Below are 15,370 nucleotides of genomic sequence, written 5' to 3'. Positions count from 1 at the left end.
ACCTGTAGTCTCCAGTGCCCCCAGCTTGGCAGGGGTTCACGAGTGATTGGCATCGTGGTGTCCCCCCCCCCTCACTTTAGAGGGGCTCGGGCGTGCACGGCTCGCCCCCTCCTGGTGCACAGGTGTCTGCGCGCCCCTTCCCTTCCAGCTGCGGAACTCGCCACCAGAGGGCGGGGAGAAGCTGCCTGTCGGCTCCCGCCGCGGCCCTTCCAGCGAAGTAGACGCCAGACTACACGCGGGTCACCAAATCTCTCCGTTTCTAGACCTTGCTCTTCACTTTCCGTCAGGTTTAATGCAGTTCAAGGGCTCTCTTTTAAGAGTCAGGATATTCGGTGCTGGGCTAACCGAGTTGCCAGATGAAGAAGGGAGGGGGTGAAGACTATTAGTGCCATAGCTCGCACCTAGCATGGAGTCTTCTAAGTTCCAGCCCACTCAGAAGGGAGGGGTTTTCCCTCTTCCCAGCTCAGTGCTTCTGTCGTGATACTTGGTTGTTGGCTCAGATCCAGAGTCCGAACAAAGCTGGAGAGAGCGGGGCCCACGGCGCATACACTGCCGCAGCAGAGTGGTCTGTTTTTAAAATGCATAAAACAACATCTCTAGGTCTTCATTTGAGATTCGGATTTGGGCATAGCGCTGTTTCTAACAGACCGCACAGGTTATTTTCAGGAGAATGGGTACTTTTTTCTGAGCAGGCCAGAAGTCTGTGGTAGGAAAAGTCCTGCAGTATTTTGGCTAGACTTGCCTGCTGAACAAGACCGGTTGGCTGCCAAGTACTGCAGGTTTTGAGAACAGCTTGGACAAGCCACAGCAGAGGCCCGTAAATAGGATAATGAAGGGAATGATGGGCCACAGAAATCATGAAATCCATGTCAGTCCGGCTATTTTGATGTGCAGTGTTTGATACAAACTTAAGTCTTTTTATTTTATTTTATTTTATTTTTTGCTACTGGGGATTGAACTCAGGGGCACTTTACCATTGAGCCCCATCTCCAGCCCTGTTTTGTATTTTATTTAGAGACAGGGTCTCACTGAGTTGCTTAGCACCTCGCTGTTGCAGAGGCTGGCTTTGAACTCGAAAACCTCCTGCCTCAGCCTCCCGAGCCGCTGGGATTACAGGCATGCGCCATCGCGCCTGGCTCCTGGACTGTTTTTTTAAAAGCACAAACTTAACATTTTTTGATCTTCATCTAAGATTCTGACTTGAAAATAATTCCTGTTCTAAATAGATTCTCCATGATGGTGAACTAAGCAAAAGATTGTAAGAAGCTGGGGGAAAATTATATATATACTTACTGAGTGTAAAGGGCTACATGGAGGCTAATCTCTTATTTGTAAAGGACTCAACTGAGGGACTTAATACGTGCGTCTAACTGCTGCTTTTATTGTCACCCTTTAAAAATTACCTTTTCTATAAAATTCCTTTGCCAGTGTTGTTTGGAATACCTCTGCATTAGTGTTCTATGTGATATGATCTTGAAGCCACATCTCAGAAACCCGGGTGGCCCCAGCGCTATGCCATGTATTCTTCATTCTCACTTTGATGGCTTCAGGCCAGTTGATATGCGTATGGGGACTATTCCTTGCTATTTCTTGGTAGCCTATACCACTAGTAATTACATTTAATGAGTACTGTCTTCAAAGTAAAAGCACACTGTTTGGTAATGTGAACACTCACTCCATGATATTATAATCTTGAAATATCTAGTTCTATTATTATCAGGAAGGATAGAAAAATTTCCCCCTTTTTCCTGAGTTAAATTAAGACTTCATACTCATGTGACTCTCATGAGATTTGAGAGTTTGTGTTATTATTTGCTAATTAGATTTTTCCTTCTATTCTAAAGAAGAATGTCCCCAGGGCTGGGGATGTGGCTCAAGTGGTAGCACGCTCGCCTGGCATGCGTGCGGCCCAGGTTCGACCCTCAGCACCACGTACCAACAAAGATGTTATGTCCGCCGAGAACTAAAAAAAATAAATATTAAAAATTCTCTCTCTCTCTCTCTCTCTCTCTCTCTCTCCTCTCTCACTCTCTCTTTAAAAAAAAAAAAAGAATTTATTAAAAAAAAAGAAGAATGTCCCCAAACAAAACATTATGACTTTCTAAAGGACAGTTGGTGCCAGATGAGATTAAAAATGCAATTACTGTAATTGAGAATATAATTTCTATTCACTTCACATATAGGTAAATGCTCCTCCAATAGCTATTTGTTGGCTTCTCAAAAGCACCATTCCATGCCTAGGAACCAGCAATTCAAGCACATGGAGGCCAGATCTGTATTTTCTGTAATAAGTGGGAAGCATTTCATTCCAGTCCTCTCAGGTACCAGAATCCGACTGCAGCTGAAGAGAGGGAGAGGGAGGTTTATCTGTGTGCGGACTGTTCTCCCTTCCACAAATGGTCACTGAGTGGTCCTTGAGGTGTGTGACTTTCAACTTCTGCTGCTTTAACATTAGGGTTTGGCTTTTCAATCAAATCCTTAGACTCATTCTATTGGTGTGTCAGCCTAATAAATTCTTTTTTGTAATGCTTTCTTATTTATTTCTTGCTCTCTATTGGTAAACTTTCCCTTCTTTTTTGGAGGTACTGAGGATTGAAACCAGAGGCACCCTACCACTGAGCTATATTCCTAGGCATCCCCGACCCCTCCACTGCTCCTGCTCCTTTTAAAATTTTGAGACAGGGTATCGTTAAGTTGCAGAGGCTGGCCTTGAACTTGCCATCTCCTGCCTCAGCCTACAGAGTAGCTGGGATTACAGGCATGCTCCACCAAGCCTGGCACTATTTAATAACCTTATGATTATTAAATATTATTATTATTATCAGAGGATCTATATATGTACTTCTCTCCCACCAGCTAGCACTCACAGAGTTCTTTCTTAAGCCACCTTTCTGGACTGCAGCTAGATACACACAGAATAGCTACTTTTGCATGCAGTTTATACAGACATGCATTAGGGCCATTTTTGTAGCAAAAGTAAAGCAAAATCATAGATTTTTAATTAGATTACCATGTTTGTCATTTTAAAAATAACTCTTCAGAACTGATTTGACTAGTTTTTAAATTTTTGAGTAATACAAGAAATTCTTCAATAAATGCCAAATGCATTTATTTATTTATTTTTATTATTTATATATTTGGTACTAGAAATTGAACCCAGGGATAATTTACCACTCAGCTACATCCCCAGCCCTTTCTATTTTTTATTTTGAGACAGGGCCTTGCTAAGTTCCTGAGGTTGGCCCCTAAGTTGCAATCCTCTTGCCTCAACTCCCCAAGTGGCTGGGATTGTAGGCATGTGCCACTGTGCCCAGTCCTAGATGCACTTAAAATTCTAATTTCATCCTATGGTCAGTGACATGGATTCAGGGAAAGAAAGAAAAAGTGTCTTAGACATGGAGGAAAGCTTCTCAGGTGACAAGGGGACAGGATAGTGAACGCCCGAGTGTCAGGTAGCAGTTTCACTCTGAGCGCCACCCCAACACTTCCTGGTTCACAAGGATTAAAGTTGAGGTGGGAGATTGCGGTGCCCACGACGTGGCTGACCCCAGCCAGGCTGGTCGGAGCCTCTTCCACCCTTCAAGGCATACATGACTTTGGCAAGTTACTGATATCCTTGTGCCTCAGTGTCTTCACCATAGGCCTACCTCAGAGGACAATGGACAGGACCTGAGAGGTTACATGGAAATCACTTAGCTTAGTGTCCAGTGGGATGATGGTAGTTGTCATTCCAACCATAGCCAGAAAAGACCTTAAAGAAGCTCTACGTAACCCAATAATCTTGCTTAAACAAACAAAAATAATTTTTGCAGCATAATAAGCATTCGGAAAACTGAATATATCAGATGTATACAGCGTGGTGTGTTTTTCCTTCTTGGGCTACACCTGTATAACCAGCATCCAGATCAAGGGATGGTGTGTCACCAGTGCCCCAGTGTCTCTTCTGTCCCCAGGTATGATTACCCTTCCCAAAGGCAGCCACTCTCCTGATTCCCAACTGCAGAGAGTACGTGTGTCTAGTTTACTATCTTTTAATTCTACAACTGGGATCATATACCGTATACTATTTTTTTGTGTGTCTGGCTTTTTTTTTTTTTGCCTGACATATTGATGAATTTCCTCTGTTCTTTTGTGTAGTTGTAGATTCTTCATTCCAATTACTATTGCTGTTTTTCATATTTCATAAAAACACAACTTATTTATCTACTCTACTGTTGGTGGGTAATTGCGTATTTACTGGTTCAGGGCTCTTACAGCTCAACTGTCTTGTAGGTGTCTTTTTGGTAAATGCATCTTCATAATCCCCAGGTAATAAACCTAGGAGGGGGATTACTGTGCATATGTAAGTCTAGCTTTAGTAGATACCACCAAACACTTTTCCAGTGCAGTTTTAGCAATTTTCATCCCCATCTGCAGTGAATGAGAGTCCAGGTGCTCCGCATCCTCCCAGACTTTGGATTGCCCACCTCTTTCTCTCCAATGATTACTTTTTTTTTCAAGCCAGTTCTTTTTTTAGTTGTCGATGGACCTTTATTTTTTACTTATTTATATGCGGGGCTTGGAATCAAACCCAGTGCCTCACACATGCTAGGCAAGCACTCTACCACTGATCCATAGCCCCAGCCTTCTCCGAAGATTCTGTAGCACACATTTGGCTTTAATATTCATTTCCTGGAAAGATACCATGCTGACTACCCCTCCAGGGTCCTCTGGGCCATTTGGTATTTGTTTTGGTAAAGAGTCTGGCCATGTCTCTTACCTAATCCTTTTATTGGTAAAATAAACTGACTCTTCGACAGGAAGTGATTTGCCCAAGATCACACAACTAGTAAGAAAAAGAACAGAACCTGAAATCCAGGCCTGGTGACTCCAGGGTGATCTAAATTAGGCATGGGACCACCAATCATATGTAAAATATTTTGTTACATATCTTCAAATAATCCAGGAGCCGTTTGGGCGTTTGGTGGCCAAGGCAAAGCATCAGTACTGGATTGAAAGGGTATTCCATTGCTTGCTCTTTCTGTGTTAATTCCATGTTTAACACGTTGAGGAACCGTCTAGCTGTTTTTGGCAGTACTGCCCTGTCTTTTCCACCAGCAGTGTGTGAGGCCCCCCAGTTCTCCACTTGCTGACAACACCTGCTATTTTCTCTATGTCTTTTATTAAATCAAAACCATCCTAGCAGATGGGAAGTGGCCTCTGGTGGTTCGGATTTGTATTTCCCTAATGCTGCAGTTTGTCTGTTGAACGCCCCCCTCAGGCCCACCTGTGAATATCTGCACACCAGCCTGTGACCTTCTTGAGAAGGGGTGGAGCCCTTAGGAGGCGCAACCTCAGAGAAAGAAGTTGGATCACGGGGGTGTGCTCTTAAAGAGGGTACTGAGACCCAAACCCTTTCCCCTCTCTTTCTCTTAGCTTTATATTTTTATCCCTGGCCACCAGGAGGAAATAGGCCACATACTCCCACTATGATGTGTGTCCCCACAAGCCCAGCAGAGCTGGAGCCAAATGACCACGGACTGCAATGTCTGAAACTGTGATACAACATAAACCTGTTCCCTTATTGAGTTAATTGCCACAGGTTTTTGTTACAGTAATGGAAAGCTAACTGCCATACACACTGACCGAGAACTCTGAGGTCTTCACATGTGCTTCAGGCCATTTGTCTGTCTTCTTGGGAGAAAGTCCAATGGAGACCTTTTAGTCATCTTTTAATTGGGTAATTTGTCCTGTTGCATTTTAAAAGCCCTTTATACGTCCAAAACATTTATATCCCCACCCCCATTTCTTTTGTGCCTTAAAATATGTGTATGGTCCCAAGACCCCTCCTCCCTTCCCTCATTTCCTGAGCACCAACTGAGAAACCAAGTGAGTGAAGGTCACACACAGATAGGTACTCAGTTGGTGCCAGTGTGAAGAAAGTGCCATGTTTTGTTTTGTTTTTTTTTTTTTTTGTCAGCTGTTTCTGTACAAAGAATCCTTGTCCTTAGCACTGATGTCATTTGGAATTCAGGCTGGAAACAAACGGGCTACTATTTCCACCTTTGCCAGGTTTGTCACCTACAGACCTGGTTTGTGTTTGGGAAGGTCACGACGGCATTTCATGCCCCCAGAGCCTGGCAAAACATTACTGAAAAAGGGGTTCAAGCTATTGCCAAGACAAGGTCAGCGCTGTCTGTCAGCCCTCGGCTCCCATCAGAGTTTCCTAAAGGCAGGAAGTGGAACTACCTTCAGTGGTTTAGAGAACGCTGCCTTCCTGGGCGTGGGCTTCCATGTGTCTGTGCAGTATGAACCCACGTAATTGGATCCACTAGTTTAGAATTTCTTTTCAATTCGACAAGATGAGCATACTGTGTTGGAGTAAGAACTCCAAGGTAGGACAGAGGTGCTAGGGCGTTTTGTCCTGACCCTCGCTTTAGAAGCTTGGATACTTAGCGACCACCCCTGTGGCAGCACCCAGGCCTTAGATGTGAGTGCTTATTCAGGGCTGTGACAGAGCCCACACAATCCTCTTCATTTGTTGTGTGCCAGGCACAGTGCTAGGCCCTGGGGACACAGTGGAGAGCAAGAACAACCTGGTCCTTGCCCTCTGGTCCTTCCCGTGGATGAAGTCCCATGGCTCTTTGGCATTTTTAGTCTCATATTTTTGCAATAAAAAATAGTGAGCCTTCATCCTCAAGATATGTATGTATTTAAACTGTATACATACACTACAGTGCTAACAGATGGTCACACTGCAAATTTAAATGTGCATTAAAATTTGAGATTATACCACATACATAGAATCTTTAACCTTTTCTTCTTGTACATCCACATTTCACTTTATATCCCTTCCTGTCTTCTTGGAGATTGGTATCCTGGCAGACAGGCTAATTCCCTGATGCTTGGCTTTTCTCTGCCTGGGAGTCCAGATCTCTGGCAGTGAAGAGCTCATACTAGGTGCTAACCTTTCTGATTGGTGTTGTGTTGCTGTCCCCTTGTTCCACATGGGGATCTCCCCAGCCCTGTGATTCATCCATATGTTTGGCAGGTCTTTTATCTCTCATACTCCAGTATGCTGGTATTCAATCAGTGGCTGATAAATGATGGAAATTGGCTTTCATTTTCTGGCTAGTCGAATTTCATTTTATTCTTTGATATTAGGGATAGTTTTATTTCTCAGCAATGTTTTCAAAAGTCCTGGTGATAAGGCCTGGGGTTGTAGCTCAATGGTACAGGACTTGCTGAGCACATGTGAGACACTGGGTTCAATCCTCAGCACCACATACATAAACAAACAAACAAATAAATATATTGTGTCCATCCACAACTAAAAAAAAAAAAAAAAGAAGGAAAAAGAGAAAAAAAGTCTGGCTGGGCATAGTGGCGCACACCTGTAATCCCAGCAGCCCAGGAGGCTGAGGCAGGAGAATTGTGAGATCAAAGTCAGCCTCAGCAGCTTAGGGAGTCCCTAAGCAATTTAGGAAGACCCTGTGTCAAAATAGGCTGGGGATGTGGCTTAGTGGTTAAGCATCCCTGGGTTCAATCCCCAGTACCAAAATGAATAAATAAATACAACATGTCTGGATGATAAATCTTTTGAATTCAAAATCATTTGAAAGACCCTCCCACATTAATAAAAAAGCTGTTCCTAATATTGGAAACATTCTTCCTTTATGAGCAGTTTTGAATGGATTTGGCATAGCAATAAGAAGTAATTTCTTGGGCTGGGGCTGGGGCTCAGTAGTAGAGCACTTACCTAGCATGTGTGAAGCACTGGGTTCGATCCTCAGCACCACATATAAATAAATAAAATAAAGGTCCATTGACAACTAAAAAAATATATTTTTTAAGAGAGAGAGAGAGAGGGGGAGAGAGAGAATTTTTTAATATTTATTTTTTAGTTTCCAGTGGATACAACATCTTTATTTTATTTTTAGGTGGTTCTGAGGATCGAACCCACTGCCCCACGCATGCTAGGCGAGCATGTTACCACATGTTGCCACATCCCCAACCCCTAAAAAATATTTTTAAAAAAGAAGTAGTTTCTCTCTTTTAGTTGCCCTAGACTAAAAAACAATAAAATTGAAATACTTAGAAAGATGATCATCACAACAGCAAGATATGGCTACTGTCAATTTCTGCACTATCTCACTGAGAGGCTGGCCCCCGCCCACAGGCCACACACTGGCATGAGATGTCTTTGCCTTGACTGGGCTATAGGCCAGTTCTTTGACCCAGTACTCTCCTTCTAGGACTTTATCCTATAGATATACCTACAGGATATGTCAGAGACAAGGATACCTAGTATGACACTGTCATAGGAAGATTGGAAATTGCCCAAGTGTCCAACAAACTGGGGCTATTAACATACCTGTAAACAAAAACGAGGTAGTTCTCAGTCACATTGACCCAGACAGAGTCGGGCATATTAAAGGCAAGGTACAAAGAGCACACATAACCTGCTATCTTGGGTGAAGAAAATAATGACTATATTTATTTCTTTTGCGTGAAGAACCACTGGAAGGATACAAGAAAACAATATTGAGGGTTGCCAGTGAGAGTGGACTGAATGGGTTGGAGCAGGGAAGGGACTTCCCAACTTCCCAGGTGCGCTTCCTGATTTACCTTGATTTGTGAAGGAAGCAAGTGTATTATTCACAAAACAAAAAGAAAAGGTTGCCTGGGAGAGAAAATGTCAAAGAGGAAAGTGGTGCTGGAATTTAAGGTAGAATGTTCTAGCATCAACCTTTGGAAATCTGGAAGAGAACTGAGCTCTCTTTTGATGATCTGGCCGGTGGGGCACTGGGCTACCTCCTGAGATGGAACTCAAGCTTCCTTGGGAGGTAACAGGACAGGTGTTACTAAAATCTGGCTAGTAGCAAAAGAAGGCCAAATTGAGGTGAAGCTGGCAATGTAGACTTCCCTCCTCCAAGGAGCAGAAGAAGGGACTCCACGTGGGAGCAGGTTCCTGAGCTATCCTTTCCACACTTCTTTCAACAGATTAAAACAGTTTCATTTTCTAAATAAAATTACTCCAGCAGGATCCTAGTAATAAGACATCATTGCCTTTTTATTTTATTTTTTCGTTTTTTTGGTACTAGGGATTGAACTCAGGGGCACTCGACCACTGAGCCACATCCCCAGCCCTATTTTGTATTTTATTTAGACACAGGGTCTCACTGAGTTGCTCAGCGCCTCACCATTGCTGATGCTGACTTTGAACTTGTGATCCTCCTGCCTCAGCCTCCCGAGCTGCTGGGATTATAGGCGTGTCATCATTGCCTTTTTAAGGGGCACATTTTAAGCTTTTAAAAATATACATGTTATGTTGAGATTTCAATAAGAATCTCTGTAGAAGAAGATTCAAAATTGGATGATACTCATGTGGACTTGCAATAGAACTTTTACTCATCACTATAAATAAAATTAATAACAGCATCATGGATTGAGCAGCTAGGTGGCTCCAAAGTGGCTGGGTGTTTTAGAAGTGCTGCATCTATTGTGATCTTCAGAACAACCCATGTTACAGGGCATGTGAGCCTCAGGATCTCAGATGACCCAGCAGAACTATCTGACTGAAGACTCTGCTTGCCCACCACCACAAGACTTGGAGTTCAGTGCTCTGGCATCTAGTTAACACCTTCCTTAGAATACTGACCATAGTCAGACTCTCTCCAGTCTAGCTGAACACAGCATTTACCTGCCTCAACTCACAAGGCAGGAGCTGCAACTTATTTGGTGTCTTTGATTCTTCTGGGAGCTCTGCACAGTGCCCAGTGAATTGGAAGACAGTGTAAAAATAGTTCAAAGTTGAATTAAAAATGGGGAGACCAACATATTGGACATCACTTGGTGCTCTACGGTATGTTTAAACTAATATAGAAGTCAGAAAACATGGTAATTTGTTTAATCAATGAAATAAGTCAAACAAGATATCAGGAAACAATATAATTTCTCATCTCCAATGATTTAATTCATCTTCATCACTGAATACTTTGGGGAAAATCCAGGGCAAAAGAAGGACAAGGACACATATCATTATTAAGGATGGGACAGCCACAAATGCAGAGCTTATTGGTGACCCAAATATCAGGACTGGCTTTGCTGTCCATGGCATGATTTTGTAAAATGGTACATAGACTCTCAGCAAAATTCTGAGCAGCCATGTGTGGTGGTACACACCTGTAATCCCAGTGACTCATGATGCTGAAGCAGGGGGGAGTGTAGGTTTGAGGCCAGCCTGGGAAACTAAGCAAGGCCCTGTTTCAAAAAAGAATAAAGAGGACTCAGGTGTAACTCAGTGGTATAGTACCTCTGGGTTCAATTCCTTGTAACTAACAAACAAACAAACAAACAAAAAATTCTGAGCACAAAATTGTAAACGTCTTCAGCAAAGATAAAATGGCTTATAATACCATATTATATTTATTTAATGACATTTAACTTTGAAATTAAAAGAATCTTAAAACTACATTTATTAATGAGGGAAAAAAGTCTGAGAGTTATTTTCAATGAATAAATCATGGAATTTAAAAGATTTTTAAAATTAGAGTCCCAATTAAAAAGATTCAGAATTAAAATCCTCAAAAAGAAAAGTAATAAAAGTTACCCAAGCTTCCAAATCCAGAGTTAGCCTTCACTTCATGGAATCAATAAAAAATTGTTGCAAAATACTCTGAGCCTCTGAGTACCTAAACCGATAAGGGTGTCAATATTTAACTAGTATTTGAAGCTTATCTTATTTTTAAATTAATGAATGATATAATATTTCCTAAATAAACATTGCTGCTGATTATTTTTCTGTTTCTTTTTTCTTTTGTTTTGGTACTGGAAATTAAGCCAGGGGTGCTTTACCACTGAGCTACATTCCCACACCTTTTAATTTTTTTTATTTTGAGGCAGGGTCTCTTAAGTATGGGTCCTCCTAAGTTGCTGAGGCTGACCTTCAACTTGCCATCCAGCCATTTCCCAGTCACTGGGAGGCATGTGCCATCAGACATGGCATCTCACTACTTTAAACTTTTGTCTAACATTTTTCTTTAACTTTTTTGAATTTTAGTCTAAATTCTTGCTTTGGATTGTCTCAAACATGGAACCTGACGGGTGGAATAGCTGGCTTCTCAACTGTCCTAGCACTGGCAGGGGCCTTTTATCTTGGAATCTTGCTTTTCTCTGTCTTTAAAAGTGGTAGATTCTGGGGCTGGGAGTAGAGCTCAGTGGTACAGCATGTGCTTAGCATAGTGAGGCCCTGAGTTCCCAGTACCAAAAACCAAAACAAAACCAAAAAAGATGGGTGGTGGTATATACCTGTTAAAGAGCTCAGTGGTGGAGGGCTTGCCTAGTATGCAGGAGGCCCCTGGGTTCAATCCCCAGCTTAAATCTTTAAATTGGGTGCAGTGGTGCATGCCTGAAATCCCAGCTACTTCAAAGGTTGAAGTGGGAGGATCACAAGTTTGAGGTCCACCTGAGCTACACAGTAAGACACTGTCTTTGAAAACAGGGCTGGGGATGTAACTCAGTGGTAGAGTGCTTGCCTTACCTAGCATATTCTAGGCCTTGGGTTTGATCCCTAGTGCAGAGGTTGGGGCTTTATGGTTCTTTTCAGCTTTAAAAATCTATTATGCAATTACATCTCTTCTTAAAAATTTTTTTAAATGTTTATTTTTTAGTTTTTTAGGTGAACACAATATCTTTTACTTTTATGTGGTGCTGAGGATCGGATCGAACCCAGTGCCTCACGCATGCCAGGTGAGCACGTTACCACTTGAGCCACATCCCAAGCCCCACAATTACATCTCTAATGCACATGTTTGTAATAGTGTATTTATTATTTTTCAATATTATTTAATATTGAGAAGTATTAAATAATACTGAATCACTTTTAATGCACAAACTGAATCACTTTTTAAATGTTGCAATTGAACTGATTCAAATAGGCCTCACCTCTTGCTTGGTGACCTGAACTGACCTGGTCCTCCTCCTTTTCTTTTCTAGAATTTTCTGTTCTGTCCCTATCCTGTCTTCCAGGTATATATTGTCTTCCGATTATAGCCACCCAACTCCCAAGGCTCTCACAGGCTCTCTTCCAGGTCTCACGCCCCAAGCTAAGAATTCATCCATTGCCATCTCTCTAGCACACGACTTTATAAACTTATCTGGCCCATGTGACATTCTTTTGGCACATGATAGTCTTTCAGCATGTGACAGTCATTCAACAAGGACAAGTAAGGAGATGTTAATGGACAACAGTGTTTTAAAAATATCCACCTCCTTCAAGTCTCTAAGGTTTTGATCTGAATGGCTGTTACTCTCTAGGGTTGGGAGGGCTTTGGGTGCCTGGGCTTTCAGAATCCCAGGACCATACCTCCAAAGTCACCTGTTCTGCCAAGGGGGAAAAAGATGAACAATGACAAGAGTAAAATAACAATTCCTATGTGAAGTGACACAGAGATGTATTGGAAGGCTGTAAAAATCCTGCAAGACAGGCTCTCCCTTCAAGAAACTGCAGTCTGGTTGGTCAGAAAACACAGATAGATCGGTGGGTAGATAGAGCTAGAGAGACATTAGTAGGTGAATAAGGACTGCAGGCAGGAGGTGAGAAGTGGACAGAAGCACAGAGAGGAAGCAAAGGAGGAGACCCTGCAGCTCTGGAGTAGGGCGGGTCTCACAGGGGGAAGGACAGAGCTGTGGCTAGACTTCTAAGGTGAAGTTCAGCTTCAGGGAAGAGGAAACAGATTTTCCTGGAAGGTTCATTCTCCTATTAGGACAGTATTTTGACTGAAAAATTCCTGAGTCTGTCTAGTTCCGTTCCTAGTCCAGATGTCAGTTCAGAACTTGCCCCAGCTGTCCCTCTCTCACTCTCCTCACCACTTTGCTTAACTTGCTCCTGCCAGATCCCTGCCATTGAGGACTGGAGGTGAACTACTCTGTCCCTGACATAACTGCCTAACATTTTTAGGGTGAATACACTTTGCCAAACAAAATTTCTCCCACTGGGTAAATAATCACCAAAACTTATTTTCTGAGGCTTGTTATCAGATTTCCTTCTTGCTTGTCAGTGTGGATTTTCTAAATGATAAAAATATGAAGCCCAAGTATATGCAGACTATGATAATAACAAATAACAACAAGGTGGGTGATGAAGGAAAAGCAAGAAGTCTGTTTAACCTGTAAATTATTTTTCTGGTCCTAAGTAATTGACTGTTGTCTATTCTTGATCTACAGCTTTTTCAGATGGTCAAAACTGCAAGATTTTTGTTCATATCTGTTGAAGGAACATTTTCTGATTGTCTCTCTTCCTGTAAGTCTCACGTGGTCTCACCTCATGTGAAACTCCACACAGAATCAGGCACCTGGACAAGCAAGGGACATTGGTTGAATGAACTGATGGAAGTGATTTAGATCTTGGGTGGTATCTGCTATGAGGGTGGGTCTTTATCTCTCCAGGTTTTATGGTTCCTATAGACTTAATTGCTGGAGTCTATTAAGTTTCAAAAGCTCAAACATCTTTATCATGCACGCTGCTTTCTTGGATATTTCTACACTGCACAAACAATGCATACGAGTAGAGCGGTTTTGTTTATTGGTGGAATAAAAGCAACTTTTGAGTGAGGGTTGTTCTATCCAGCCTACAACTAAGCTAAAAAAAAAAAAAACAGCAGCAGAGAAATTATAAAACACTATTCTGTTCTTTGTACCTATTTCTGATAAGAGAGAAGAGATAAAACCCAGACATTCTCAGCAGTTTCTTGCATACGAAAGCATTTTCATTAAAGAGCGCCTTATCTCTGAGTCCTAAGCATTGCAACATATTTTGGTGTTGTACTCAGCCCTTCTCCTGAATTCAGTTTCTGGGTTCTGTAAGAGTTCTAAGAACTGCAGTTGGCCTCCCACACTGGCCCAGATTTGCAGGGCAGGACCCCTAGAGAAAAGAATGATTTCTTGACCCTTGGGGCAGAATGACCCAGCTTCCAGGAAGTTAATCATGCTGTTTTTGGTGGTGGGAAGGAATGTCAAAGAAATAAAAGGCCAAGCTCTGCTCCTAATGAATTCCAGAGAGGGACTAGCCATAACAATCTAAGCAAGTGACCTTGGTCTAGGGCAGATTAAAACTAGGAAGACTGAACTCCTTTTGGTGTCTTTTTCTGTACACCTGTAGACGTTGGCTCCACTGTTCGCAGCTCTGCCTCTGAGCCCACACCACTTCCCTGAGCTTCCCAGATAGCATGACTTCTGTTCAGTCAAGACTTAGCCAGTTACATGTGAAGAATGGTTTCCATTTTCCCCTCTACTTCCATTTCCCACCCTGATCTGTTTTCCATGAGACTGACAAGTAGGGATTGTCTTAAGGGACTCCTTAGGCCTCTGGCTGCTAAATGATTTGTGCACATGGAATCTGGCAGAAGAGGAGAGGTGGGGTGCTTAGTACTCAGTTTCTTCCAGTGGGGTCATGGGTGACCTCACCCCAGACAGGTTGTCTCTCCTCACACTCCCCGCACTCATTGGCTTCTGGAAACCCTACTTCTAGTCCCACAAGCTCAAGGACTGATAATGGCCCTCCCTGGTGCATAAGACCCAGATTACTCCACCCCTGAGGTTCACTCTCTCACATACACACAACTTTTCCCGGATTGGAGTGTGCTGTGTGTTAGCGACGGAAACCCTGACTGATTACTGTAGGCCAGTGGAACATGGTACTGACATGTAATCTTGTCACCTGTAGCTGTCGCCACAACCCTCAGAGAGACACAGGACTGGACTGTTCCTCACTTATTGGGTAACTGGCTTCTCCTCTCTGGGCCTTTGTCTTCCAGTATATAACAAATGTTGTAAATTAAACGATAACCACATTTCTTCTGATTCCAACATGAGAGTATCTCGGGAGACCCATTTTGAGTTCTGAGTTTCATGGCACATGTGGAATGAGAAGGGCCCCGCAGGACAGTTCGTGCTCAGCGGTGCCATCGGTTTAGTCTCTAATATCAGCAGTGAACAGGTGGGCAGTGCCCTAGCTGGCCGCAGCGATGATTCTGGAGGAGGGTACAGAAGCAAAGCTCGGCTGTGCCGCACACCAGGGCATGGGGCCCAGCATCTGGGGCAGAGCTGGTGTTGGTGGCCCGGGAAGGCTCCGCGAGGTGGGGAATGGGAGCCGGCCGGGAGCGAGGTCGAACCCAACAGCCATCCCCATGTCCCTCCGCGGCGCAAAAGCAGCGGAGAACAAATCTTTCCTTTCCTTCGGGCCTCGGTCTTCTTGCCAGCAGAGGGCGGGCAGCGATGCTCAGCGACCAGAACCCTCTCAGCAGATGCAGGCGAGGCTCGAACCTGCGCAGCGGGGAACAGTCTCAATACACGGCCGCGGAAGGCGGGGCGAGGGCGAGGCCCACGCGAT

The sequence above is a fragment of the Spermophilus citellus genome (assembly GCF_964194105.1).
Source record: "Spermophilus citellus genome assembly, chromosome: 15".
Taxonomy (NCBI): domain Eukaryota; kingdom Metazoa; phylum Chordata; class Mammalia; order Rodentia; family Sciuridae; genus Spermophilus; species Spermophilus citellus.
Note: the sequence above shows the minus strand (reverse complement) of the source record.